Source organism: Acartia tonsa, chromosome 2, assembly GCF_053477335.1.
Source record: "Acartia tonsa isolate MP-2025a chromosome 2, ASM5347733v1, whole genome shotgun sequence".
In the NCBI taxonomy this organism is placed as follows: Eukaryota; Metazoa; Arthropoda; class Copepoda; order Calanoida; family Acartiidae; genus Acartia; species Acartia tonsa.
The window spans coordinates 8,185,418-8,200,629 of NC_137261.1; positions in this window are offsets into that span (position 1 = coordinate 8,185,418).

Genomic DNA, 15,212 nt, shown 5'->3' on the forward strand with positions numbered 1-15,212 from the left:
AGCTGTAAAAAGGAGGAGGGTATGAAAGTGGAATTGGGGTGGGCAGAAACAATGTCGGTGGCGGCAAGATTGAGTCAATTGAAAATATTTCGGTCACTGAGCTCTTTAATGCTATTGAAACATATTTTTTTAAAGCAGAAAGTTGAATATTGAAATTATTAAGTTTATATATATACTTATTCAAAGATAACATTATCAACAAATTAACATAACAATAAACTATATAACTTTAAAGCTTATTATATTTCGACATAAATCATTCACATTTGTGTCTTTTGGTCTTTTTTAGTCTACTATTAAAGCTTTACATAGGTTCCGTATTAGTTTTAGGCCATTTTTCTGCTTTCCCTTTTGAATACAGAGCTCTTAGGTGCTAGGGATGCAGCCGCTGGTTAGAAAATAAAAGTATTTCTTACATTATTTTTTCTAAATGTTTTGATATTATTTAGGAGTCCTGCAATTTTTTAGTTTGACTTAGAAACGAGAAGGAGTAAAGGCTTATTTACTAGGAAATATGGGGGGGGGGGCAGGCCAGTAAACCAATGCATGAAAAAGTGATTAGAGGGAGCAAAAAATACATGGGGGCAAGGAAGAGGGAAGGGCATGGAGGGGTTATGGAGAGAGTTTGTAATCTGTGAGCGATCAGAAAATTGATTCTGCTCTGTGTTGAATTATAGGCAAAACTTTTCAACAATCTAAATTGAATAGCGAGGGGTGTAGACAATACTATGAATAATAAGTAAAATATAATATATAATGGATATATTATTATATGTGGATACCCTATTTTATAAAATAGTTAGTTTTTTTTAAAGATTTTGCAAACCACTGAACTGATCAAGTTCTCCATTTAAGAAAAGCTTAATATAGCTCCCAGGATGGTTATAAGATTAATTTGTAGGATAATCTCAAAAAACGCGCGGCTAGATCTAACTACACAGTAAGAACACGCTTCTTTTATAGGATGATTTCATAATTTTTTCTGCAAACTCCCTTTCCCCTCAAATAATGAGATCCTAAGTAACAGGGGCGAAGCTGCTTGTAATTTTTATTTAATTTAGATAGTATTCAAATTTTGATATTACAAATATATCTTATTTTATTATTTATTAGGATTTCTTTAATGCAAAGGGGAATAATTTTTGTCATCTTGTTCGGTTAAAGCAAAAGATATAGGTATTAGTGGACTCTTATAAATTCTGCTTTTCAGGTATTTTTTCCAATGCATCTTCTTACTGCTACTAATATGGTTAAAGGTTTAAATTATTATCCAGTAGGATTATTCATATTAACCCAAGAAAATTCCTCTTATTTTCATTAAAAATAACCTTTTCTCCAATTCTTTTATATCAGAACCTAACCTTTGGCTTAATGAAGAAAAAAAATTTAAATATTATGGTTTTCAAACATTTTTTTCTCTTTTACTAATGATTTATCCTTTTATTATTAGAGTGACTGCCCTTCATCACACACGCCCTCAATAGTTGTGTGTGTAGAGATGGGGGGACCAACAGACCATGTTATACTAGACTCAGCACACACACTCTTAATAGTTGTGTGTGTAGAGATGGGGGGACCAACAGACCATGTTATACTAGACTCATCACACACGCCCTCAATAGTTGTGTGTTTAGAGATGGGAGGACCAACAGACCATGAAATACTAGACTCATCACACACACACTCTTAATAGTTGTGTGTGTAGAGATGGGGGGACCAACAGACCATGTTATACTAGACTCATCACACACACACACTCTTAATAGTTGTGTGTGTAGAGATGGGGGGACCAACAGACCATGTTATACTAGACTCATCACACACACACTCTTAATAGTTGTGTGTGTAGAGATGGGGGGACCAACAGACCATGTTATACTAGACTCATCACACAAACACACTTTTAATAGTTGTGTGTGTAGAGCTGGAGCGACTATCAGACCATGTTATACTAGACTCATCACACACACTCACTCTTAATAGTTGTGTGTGTAGAGATGGGGAGACCAACAGACCATGTTATACTAGACTCATCACACACACACTCCTAATAGTTGTGTGTGTAGAGAATGGGGGACCAACAGACCATGTTATACTAGACTCATCACACACACACTCTTAATAGTTGTGTGTGTAGAGATGGGGGGACCAACAGACCATTCTATTCTATACTCATCACACACACACTCTTAATAGTTGTGTGTGTAGAGATGGGGGGACCAACAGACCATGTTATAATATACTCAGCACACATACACTCTGAATAGTTGTGTGTAGAGATGGGGGGACCAACAGACCATGTTATACTAGACTCATCACACACACACACTCTTAATAGTTGTGTGTGTAGAGATGGGGGGACCAACAGACCATGTTATAATATACTCAGCACACATACACTCTGAATAGTTGTGTGTAGAGATGGGGGGACCAACAGACCATGTTATAACATACTCATCACACACGCCCTCAATAGTTGTGTGTGTAGAGATGGGGGGGACCAACAGACCATGTTATACTAGACTGATCACACACACGCCCTCAATAGTTGTGTGTATAGAGATGGGAGGTCCAACAGACCAAATAATACTAGACTCATCACACACACACCCTTAATATTTGTGTGTGTAGAGATGGGGAGACCAAAGACCATGTTATACCAGACTCATCAAACACACAATCTCCATAGTGCTTGGAGAGAGGAGGGGAGGGGGGGGGGTCAATTTAGTCGATCTAGTATAACTCTTATGTTGGGTCGTAAATGTATTTTGGGCGGTGATTGTGAAAAGTTTATAGAATAGATTATACATTTTAATAGATAGATAATATATACAATATTTATCTATGTTTATAAATAAGAGGCGGGCACAAGGGGGTTATATTCTTGTTCCCCCCTTGGTTGGAATTTTTAAGTGGGGCTAACACCCTGAAAGCATACAAAAATATCTACTAAAAATATTCAGGGGGTTAGAGAAACACTATAACCTAAATTACAGGAGGGTTTTACAACCATAAAAACCCTTTTTATTTTATTAAATATTATTTTCTTGGGAGGGGGGGTGGGGGTGTCATCCACCGCCACTTCAAAAAGCCTAAAACCTGTACTAGAGTTATATCAAGCTTACTTGAAAATTGGGACTAACCGTTTAGCGATTTTTCTCTACACAGATAATCAATAACATCAGCATACCCAATTTAAAAGTTAAACAAGAAGGTAAAGCGCGCACCTTCCAGACAGATGTCTATGCGCGCCCTTGAAATAGGCAGATAGATTAAAACTGAATAGATACAAACATGCCAAGAAATTCATAGTTCTATAAGTTATTATACTTCACAAATATTGAATATAAGTATTAAACAGCTGAAAAAATTAGTAGCACTGTTAATTCATAATCTAGGTTTGGATGTCAATGAGCATGAGCGCCTCGAGTTTACCTCCTTCAACCCACTCACTAAATCAGCCGTCTAGATCAGTAACTAAAAACACCAATTAAAGACTAACAGGCATATTCAATTTATAGAGTAGAATCGCCACTGAAATAAACTCAACTTATTTTAACAACCTTGATAACTTGTAAAATATGTTTAAAAGATATTGAGCTGATGTGTTTAAAATAGAATCACTCTTAATATTATAGATTAGGTGTTTGTGAGTGTGTGCTTGCAAATGGGCGAATGGTGTAACTTTTCTTTCTTAAAAAAGAAATTGTACTTCACAAATTTCATTTGATTCCCTGCAATTTCGCAGTGATCTTCAGAGATAAGACAATTGACGATAAATTAATACACTTCTCTAATTTTAATAAACAAAATACCTCTTATGTCAATTTAACTATTAATAAAAGTTTGGAAAAAATTTGCCTAAATGAACGAAAAAAGCTATCCGTCTCGGACGGACGGATATATGGACGGACGTAAGGACCGACCCTAATTATAGAAAAGCTATGCTTTTAAAAATAGTTATTCATGTAAATATTGATGAATGGAGATAATTCTCTCAATGATTATGCTAAAGGACAGAATATTTTATCATTTACCCCACTCTATTTAGGTTGTTGACAAAGGAGTGCCAAACTAACCCACGCGGTAGGGGCGTGATTTAAATATATATAGTACACATTCATCTAAACTTAATTTAGGGGATTACATATTATCACAACGTAGTTATAAGACTTGGGTAGCAATAAAATGAGACGTTGGGTATCCCTCTAACTGAACCGATTTTTGATTAGTCAACGGATCTAAATTTGTCTCAGCCAGGATATAATTAAAAGCCTAAATCAGCCAAGGATTAGCTGAGTACAATAGTTTTAAACTAAAAAAATTTAAAATAAAGAGCTAAATGAGTGATTGCGTCTTTCTCTTTTTATCGACAGACGCACTTGGATATATCATTTTCATAATGAATGATATGTATTTCGCTTTTTAATGTCAGTTTATGTGTAAATTTGGTGAGCTACATTATTGAGTAGCGTTGTTAAGTGTGGATGGAAGAATTTTGTAATGAAAGTAAAAGTGGGGTAGAGGATAAGGGATGGGGTAGAAACCAGTTACAATAAATCCTGAATTTCTTGTCAGTGGATCAAATTCGACCGTTATATTTTATATTAACTTTGGGTGAATGTGTTTGAATTTATTATCTAAGGGTTTATTAACATTACTCTCTTAATAAATATACATGCATACCCAAACATCATGACTAAAAAGGACGTACAGTTTTCCCTCAAATCGAAAACACGTTTAGATTTATCTGTTAAGGACATACGGAAAAGTTTAAAATAATGCATTTCAATCCATTGTACTTGTTTAAGGCATAAGTTTTCATAGATTTTTGTTATTTTTTAAGGCCTTTTGTTAGTGTTACAAACCAACAATAAATTACAAACAGAATTGAAGAGTAGTTACGCTTGTAAAATGATAATAATAAATGTTTATTTGTACACTATGCTCATATATGTTCAATTAGCCACGCTCTTCAGGAATATGGAATAGTTATTTATCGCATTGTATTATAGACAGCTTTACGTGGATATTGATATGAATAAATTTAAGGTTAAAACCAGTTTGTTTAATATTCATTGAAAATTGTTTTAACACGGTGCTATACATGATTTTTCATTTTGACTAAGAACCAGACACTACTATTACTAACACAATATTACTATTTATGAGGTATTCTATATCCCTGATATTATTATAGTGGTGTATGCTCACGCCTGTTTTTTTAAATAAAACAAGACAAAGTTTAGCAAGACTTTTTTAGTCCACGTGATCGAAAATTTAATTTCAAATTTCAAACTACATTTTTTTAAAGAGTTACCGCAAAAAAGTTTTAGCATGAAATCCGTCAAACTTTGTCTTGATTCATTTAAAGATGGGTGTATGATTTATATAAAAACAACATTACCAATTACAAAGAAGTCCGTGGAAAATTTGAACGGAGATTAACTCAAATTATGCATATGTTTTTATAATGAAACAAAAAAAGTATACAAAAATAGAAAAAAATCTACATCAATGTAATGATTTTAATGAAAAATGTTTTTAAGTATTTATTTTTATAAATAGTCAAAAAATTCCAAAAAAATCCAAAAAGAATCTGCCGTTTCGCATGAAGATAAAATAAAGGAGAACTAAACAAATGTAATATGCATAAAACAACTTATTGTGTATATAATCATAAAAAGGATATATTACATAACAATGATGCAAATCGAGAAGGGCAGCAAAATAATATCATAATTGAGGGACTTAACCTTAGTAAAAAATTAACCAACAGGAATGGATTTATTATTACTTGGATCTTACACAAGATTCATATGTACTCTATTAACCATTTCTCCATCCTCCCCTTTCCCACATCTCCTCCTTTTTCTATTGGATGAACGAACTGACCAATAAATGATAGAGAAAATAGCAACCTAAATTGATAACAATTTTCCCCTGTCAAAATATCCACGAATATTATACATCCATTTACATATCTCAGTTTAGAACCTGTTTTTTTTCTACACGAAGATACATATGTAAAAAAAATTTGCACACCGAGAATATATTTGTTATTATTACCGCCATAAAAAATGATTTATCGAGTGTTCTCAATAAATATCTGGTTGTGTATTTACAGACTAGGCTGTCCAGGTTTTACAAAAAAATCCATTAGATATCCAGTTTTTTTTCATGGGTATTCATGGGCATATGGCTAAAAGCTTTAAGGAAAGTTCTATATAGTGCTGTCTAAAAAAATTGGGATATACATATTTGAAAACTTTTGGCCAAAATGTCTTTTATTCTAAAAATGAATAATAGATTATTCTAATATGACGTCATTTAGGACATTTTGGCCAAAAGTTTTTAAATTTATCCCCTTATAGAAACTATAAAGAGCTTCGCTTTAAGAATTTTTTTTCATATTGCATTATATTTATAATTAAAAGTTTAAGTATAAGGCCTACAAAAGTTGAAAATTTTTCATTTCATACATAATGATTTAAAATCCAACATTTTCTATTTTTGAGACAGCCTAATGGAGATTGTATGTTTCGTATATAATTTATAATGGTAATAATACAGATAAAGATTTGATGCAGCGCTAAGAATTTATTTGAAACCATGTCCAACATATACATTAGAAATATATAGTGCATGAAAGGACAATCTGGCATTATGATAAACGAGCTGCCTTGTTTAAGTACTAACTTCTACTGAAAATTTGGAAAACTGCTGCGACAAACAAAATTATAAAGTAGTATAGCAGCTGATGTTACGATGTATTCTTTAAGAATGTATCTTATGTTTTGATTTATTTCAAACCATACTGTAATTTTTGCAGCTAATAAGAGATGTTTGCATACTTTTGATAAGTTTTGTCGATTTAAAATCGGAGAGCATTTTTTGAAAATTTTATTGATTATATGTTAAATTTTTAAAAGCGAAGCTTTTCTATAATTAGGGTCGGTCCGTCCGTCCGTCCGTCCGAGATAGATAGCTTTTATTCGTTAATTTAGGCATGTTAGAATTGTCCTATCGATTCCAAACTTTGCATAATGATTCCTGTAGTAGTTAGGTACGATTTAGAAAGCGTAGCAACTCTATAATCATTACCAGAATGTCCGTACGTCCATTTTAAACATGTTGATTTTTCTAATTTTTTAACAGCAAATTTTAATGTGATCTAATTATCCGTTTGATCCAGGGATAAGGGATGGGAAACGTAGGAAAATATTATTTCAGGCCTATTTCAAGCCTAGGCCTATTTCTAGCCTAATAAACCAGTTTTGGGATAGCGCAGTGGTTCGTATAAAATGCTAATGAAAAAGCTGTGTGTGTGTGTGTAGATAAAGTATAGAATCAAATTCAGGTAGCTAGTTTAAAGTAAAAAACATAACTTTTTATAAACCTATATATTAATGGCTTTTGTTAAAATGAAGTTTTTTCTCTCCCAAAATTTTTTATCTTTTACTTTGGTAATTTGAACTGTCAGAAAGCTATCGTTGGGTTTCCCTCAGACAGATTTTAGTTTGTATTATTTGCATTTTTATTAATGAGTAAAAATTTTATTTGAAAATTTCATTGCTAATTAAAATTCAAAATAAATAAATAAATATGCACTTGGGTAACATTCTATCAAGTTCTTTGGATACTATAATGTAATGATATATCTGTACTGTGTTGTATTGTACAAAAATTAGGGTGAAGGTGTTGTATCATTTCCGTACTAAATTTTTAAAATTCAAAATACAACATCTAATTTATAAACTACCAAATAAAAATTCGTAGCTACCTTTCCCGTTATTTTTGTTTTTTCTATGTGGCCCTTTTTTAATGTTTAACTCTAAGCAGATTTAATAATTAAACTAATGTGATCTAACACCATTTATATTTATTTTTTCGTAGCAGACGAAATCATTATTTTTTCAAGAATTGTCTGCTTCTAAAATTTCCGCCATCTGTGATTTGGGCTTGTTTTGTATAAACCAATCACCAATTGGCTCCGCCAATTGGTGATTGGTTGATACAAAACAAGCCCAAATCACAGAACACTATTGGTTTAGAGCGGTAGCCAATATGAGCCGTCCGCCAGTAAGGTCATTAAATTAGGCAAATGGTAAAAGTTGCATGATCCCTTTCAAAACCAGGCCGAGACCTAATTTATGGCCAGGTTTCCTATCCCTTATCCCTGGTTTGATCTGATTTTTGGTATATTGATTCCTGGGACAACAAAGAACAATATTTTAAGCGAAGCAACTCTATAATCAAATCCTAAAAATGTAAGTATGTCCATAAACTCAATAAACATTATCTTGTATCAAGAAGTTTTTCAACAAATTTACTTACAATTTTGCTTCGACTCTTATACTTTTATATTCTGATAATTCAGTTTAGACACTATACAAGTGTTAATGTCCGTTTTTCCTACCGTTTCAGTGCTTCGCTTTTATGGATGTTGTCATCCTTGTTAACATAATTTTTATTATAACTTATAACAAACATTAAATCAATTATATATATTTTAATGATATATTATTTGTTGTTAATTGTTTGTTATCTTGATATATTTCATTACGATATGAGTGCCGGTATAATAATAACTTTTTTTCACACTTTGGTTTATTCCCAGAACTTTTTAGAAACATTTTTAATAAAACTTTTTATGTTGTGTCGTTTAGAAAATTTTGCAAATATTTTACTTTCCAAATTTGCAAACAAGGGGAGATTTTTTACACTCTAGGGATGGATTGGGAAACATTTCATATTATCAGTTTTAAATTAGGTTTTCATTTCTTAATTATGGTTTAACGTCAACATTTTTCTATTTAAACTATTTTGCCATCAACTTTTCTGCGATAAAAAAGTGTAGTACCTTTTTTTGAGGGGAGGGGGGGGGGGCTTCACAAAACTTAGAGATTAGTTTTTTTTTTTTTTTTTCTTACAAAATTTACAAAATATTTTCCCCCAAACTGAAAAGAACCAGCTCAAGACTCATATTAGGCAACACTGAATAGGAAAATTCATGCGGTTTAATGGCAATATTATTGTGGACAACTTTCCTTTAGTATTATTTTTTGTTAATATAATTTAAAGTTGAAGACACAATTGATTTTCATCATGTGAAATATCTCTCAATGGGTGAAAATGTAATCTATTATTATCATTTTTACGTATTTATACCTATAATTAAATCTAAGGTTATTCGTCTAAAAAGGGTTAAGGCGACTCTGCTTTATAGATTGTAACACAATTTTATAACTATCTTTTTCCATGTAACATTTAGAATAAATTCAAATCATTCCTTGTCAAACAAGGATTTTATACAGAAAAGAAGGAAATTTGTTATACACATAATCATTGTAATAAACCTCACATGGAGCTCAAAATTTTGTAGTATGATCTGTATTATTTTTAGTTCATTACAAACTCTAGCAATGAATTACCCCTATCCGCAAGAAAAGGAAAGGTCATTGGACTAAATTATAAACACGCTCTCTTATTCGTTGGATTAAAAAGTTTGAATACTTCCATTAAATCTTAAATTACATGTCACAAGTTAGTAGTGTTTAACTTACAGAGGGATAATTTTGTTCATCATAATTTGGGCATGTACGTAAATTTATTATCTCTTAAGACTCCTGCATACAAAAAAAAATGTTACCCATGATTTCTAAATGTGACAAGACTTTTTTTGCAACTGTTAAGAATATATTTCTGCAAGTTAAGGCTTTATGTTTAGTTTATAGTCCTTCACCAATTAGGGACACTTTGAAAACTATTATTTCTAGTTGTAACTTAAAACTAAACATTATGATTGCCATATTCAGAGAGGTTTAAATTTAAACTGTCTGGCTATTTATTTTTTTTTTCATTCTAAAAGCTTTGCCCTTACCCTATACGAGATTAGCCCCAAGAGGGTGAGTGTAAGACCCCCCTCAGGGCCTCCCCCCATGTGTTATATTTTGTTAAATTTGCAATGATAACGATCATTGAATATCAGCCAATAGCGTCGGAAATATTAACACAGTCAAGTCGATACAAAAGGGCAAAAGGTAATTTGCCAGCAGACGTTAAAGGTCCATACCACTTGGAATAGTTAGTTGTCTGGGTTATGCATTTATTATTATAACAACTTGCTTTTATTTTATATGTAAAAGTATATTCAACGTACTGAAAACTATTGTCAATATACTATTAGATTAATGTATGTTTGCTGCAAGAAAAGTAAAAAATACATCCCCCCCCCCCCCACCCCCTAAGGATTTTTTACCTTGAGGGAATCGCAGGGGACCATTTTTAGATACAACTTTTACTTTTACAGTGTTCACACAAGACATAATTATTTTGAAAATTATTAGTAAAACTTTTAGGTTATTGTCGAATTGCTGACAGGAAATCTTGCACTTAAATAAATGATCCTATTCATTACATTATAGACTTTGATATGATATGTACAGACGGAACGATCCTAATTATAAAAAAAAACTTCGCTTAAAAAGAATAACATACAAATCAAGAACAGCTGCTTTTCCCTTTATTTGTTGTTTTGAAAAAACAATGGTTTTCACACACCCAGCTTGATATAACCATGTGATTAATTGATAGAATTACAATTAATATTAAGATTATCTATTAGAAATATAAATTATTAACAGCAAAGCTTTTCTAAAATTCTACACTTATGGTTTGTTGGTCTGTACGGTGGTATGGTTTAACTGAAATGTATGCAATTGAGGAAACAAGTCAATAAAAAGATTTTTGTAATATCAGGTATATTCTAAGAGAAAATAAATTTTCTTAACGCATTTATACCCTTGAAGTGTTACAATTCATTCTTCCATCGATTAGTATATTGAGCTTCGCTAATATGGATGTTCTCATGAACACAGTAATAGTGTCTGACTGATTATGACGTAACAAAAAAAAATAGCCAATGAGAGGCCGTTATTGACCAATGGTAAAATTTATAGTGGCCTCTCATTGGCTAATTTTTTTTGTTACGTCATAATCAGTCAGACACTATTACTGTGTTCTGTTTTAATCCTTGTTTATATGATGAAATTATATTTATTATCTATTTGCTAGTATGTTCTGTTCAACAGTAATAAATTTATATGATCCACAGTGAAACTTTCATAAAATTTCAGTACTTTAATAATACAACTATTTAATAAAAAACAAGGATAGCAACATCATAAAAACGAAGCACTGAACTCAAATGGTAGAACAAACGAACATGAACACTTGTAGAGTGTATATTTGTAAATTGTTGCAAAATTACTCAAAGACAAAATTATGTTTAAAGAGAAACTTACATTTTTAGTACTTGATTATATAGATGCTTCGCTTAAACTATTGTTATCATAGCAATTATTGTTACTAAAGTCAGACGAATTATATCACACAAAAATTAATGTAAATAAGTTAAAATCAGCATGTTTTGAATGGAAGCACGAACTTTCTAACAAATATTATGTTACTACGCTCTCTATATTGTACCTAACTATTATCAATCATGAAATCATTATCCAAAGTTTGAAATTGACTGTACAATTCTAACATGATAAATCAAGCTAAAAACCATTTGTTTTTTCCTTTTTCTTTCGTTAAAATTATGTACAATAACAATAAGGTCAATTTTTATTTGGTATTGTCTATCATTGAATTATGAGAGGTTTTACACCATTACTACACAGAAAAGTTTCATTTTTATTTTGTCTCTTCGAAAGAAAGCTTTAATGCTCAAAATTTGAAAGTTATGAATGAGTAATTATATTTAATTCAATTAAGAATTTTTAAATATATTTTTTTACTGTGATATCTTTATGGTTGATCAGATTCAAAGTTTAATTTTTTCATTTGTGAAATGACCGTATACGCCAGTTCATTGATTTATGAATTTACTAGAAGCACTTGAAGTGTGAGGGGGGTGGGGGGAGATTCGACCCCATACCCATTCATGTTATTCTGAGTTTTAAAAGGAGGGAGGGGATGTTTTTTTAGGGAGGGATGTGGTACTCTCCCTTAAAATAGTTATAATCCTTTCCAAGACCTCTACACAAAAAAAGTAGAACTATATCAGTTCAGTGGTTAGCGATATCCCTCAATACATACAGACAGACTGACAGGCACACAGGCACAGGCCCTGTTCCTTTCATGTAAGGATCAAAAACAATGAAAATAATATATAGGATTTACGCAAGCCGGCGAATACATCCATGATATTTCAATTGTTAGTGTCCTCAAAATCAATGAAGAGAAATCTTTTTACAAGATTCATTAATTTTGTCCTAAAAAGGTGTTCTAGTGAAATAACCAATAATAAAGATACACTTTAAGAAACCTTTTCAAAATATTTCAAAATTAGAATGTTTTTCAACTTATTTTTAACTAAATTAAACTATTCTGAGACAGGAAGATATATTCCGCTTTTAGCAACAATACTAGACATTAGATAAAAATTAGATATGATGATCAAAGAATTTTTTTTTAAATGAATGAAATTGAGCATTATAGATAAATCACCTAAGTATTAAATAAAATAGCAAATCTCAGGACCTATATATTTCCGCCGCTATTGGCTGATATTCAAAGACCTAATTGAAAGTCGTTACAGGGTCTCCGACTCGAGGGTAGAGTTACATATAGAACGTGACCACGTTATTCTTTTACTTTAATTGTTAGACAAAAGTAAGAAGGAACATACAATAATCATAGAGACTTTAATTGTTAGACAAAAGTAAGCAGGAACATACAATAATCATAGAGTAGATGCACTACTAGAAATATGATAGGCTGTTTTATGTAAATACTTTAAGTTAACTCAACGGGGGCTTATTGGGAAAAAAGACACGAACAAAATAAAAATATTGATAATCATGGAAAAACAATTATATACTTCTTTATTTCATAAACTTTTATGATAAATGAATTATATTATAAGTAAATGAAAGTGGTGAAAATGAAAAATTACCTGAGATTTATGCCCTGTCCGACTTTTAAGCGTTGTGTCGAAATATAATTTTATAGATAATGACGACTTTATGGCATATTTGAAAGTGTCAAAGGCGGACACCACCGACTAGTAGCTAATCTAAATATTTTATGGAACTCGACCACGTGACATTAACTACTCGTGGTCATTACTAATATATTTGAAAACAGTAATAGTGTCTGACTGATTATGACCAATAAGAGGCCACTATAAATTTTACCATTGGTCAATAACGGCCTCTCATTGGCTAATTTTTTTTGTTACGTCATAATTAGTCAGACACTATTACGGTGTTCATATATTTTTAAAATAAATTTTGTAACTCAATTTATTAAATTAGGAAATTAAAAGAAACAATTAAAAGTAAAAGAATTAAAATAAAATTAAAATGTTGAAAATATAGATATGAATATATTTTTGGCTGCAAAAATTTTAACTTGTCTATTAAGAATTTTCAAGCAAAACATAATGGCATTTAAAATATTGAGTATAAAACCTAAATGTATAAAACATTGATATTTTAATCCAAAATCAAAGTGGACGCGCTTTAAAATATTTCTTTGCTGCTTTTATATTGAATTTAAAAATTTACAAGAATATAGGGAAAGGTTAATTAAAGATAAATTAGGATTTAAATATAAAACTCTTCTCATAGCAATACTTTGTAATGATGTCCTATCTTTGCACATTTAACTAAAATTATTGAGGTGGCACGAGCTGTTTGTAACTCTATGGTTACTCTGTGCTGACTTTCAATTGGTCTTTGAATATTAGCCAATAGCGTCGAAAATATAGCATAGGCAAGTTGCTACAAAAGAGCAGAAATCAGACGACAAAGGTCCTCACCACTTGGGCCAGGTAGTTATGGGAGTCATACATCTATACTTATACATTTGTTGTGTAAAAAAAATGACATGAGCAAATTTTGTTGAGAAGTTTTAATAGCCAAATTGACGATAAATGTCTGTCGTCTGTAAAGGGTATTTTTTTGTTTATGAGTACAAAAAAAGTAATAATTTTAAATTTAAAAAATAGGGTAAATAGCGTAAGGTACGTTATTTGACTTTTTGTTTATTTTATTTAATAATTTTACAAATGTAGTGAAATTAAAACCGGTTCTTAATCACAACAAAGTGGGTCAAATTGGTATCAAATTGTCATATATTATTTGTAGTCGATTGAAATCCTTGGAATCAAAAGGTCATATTTTTTTAGTGTATTTGTAGCTAAATTTCGGCCTTATATAAAGATTTCTTCTACCATAAAAGTGAATTTTTAAAAGGTGTATAACTTTATAGGTATTCGATATATCATTATAGCTAATATATGTTATAGCGTTATAGCTTAGATTGTTATACCTCAAATCGTTATACTTTCATACTTTTAATTGTTATATCGTGATTTCGTTAAAGCGCTATAATTTTTTATCGTTGTGTCCTTATAACATTAAATCCTTTTATTTTATTTCATACTTATAATTGTTACATCGTGATTTCGTTAAAGCGCTGTAACTTTTGATTGTTGAAACCATTGATCATTAAAACCGTTTGTAAAACCGTTCGTTAAAACCGTTCATTAAAACCGTTCGTTAAAACCGTTAGTTAAAACCGTTTATTAAAACCGTTTCGTTAAAACCGTTTGTTAAAACCGTTTATTAAAACCGTTTCGTTAAAACCGTTTGTTAAAACCGTTCGTTAAAACCGTTCGTTAAAACCGTTCGTTAAAACCGTTCGTTAAAACCGTTAGTTAAAACTGTTCGTTAAAACCGTTGTAAAACCGTTCATAAGACCGTTCATTAAAACCGTTAAAAGCCATGTAAAGAAAATACATGGAAAACTTTCTAATTAATATTTTTTAGGAAATCGGCTGATACTTTGTATAAAATATTAATGTATTTCATAGAAAGTATTAGTTAAGTATTGAATTTTTTTATACTCTTAAAATTGCTAAAAACATAGTGTATAACGGTGATATTTTTGCTTTACTTTATACTATGTGCATTGTTTGAGTATATCCAAATTTGATAAAATTATATAAAAAAATATTAAATTCATCATCAATTGTTGATTAATTTAGTATTTTAACACTAATTTTATTGAATAATCTAGATTAATTCCATAGAAGAGATCCAGACAGAATGGCGATTTTGCCATCAATTTATAATCTTCTCTGGAAACCTTTTTTTTGTCAGTTAGTTGGGATAGCCCAATTAAGTTTTTCAACTATC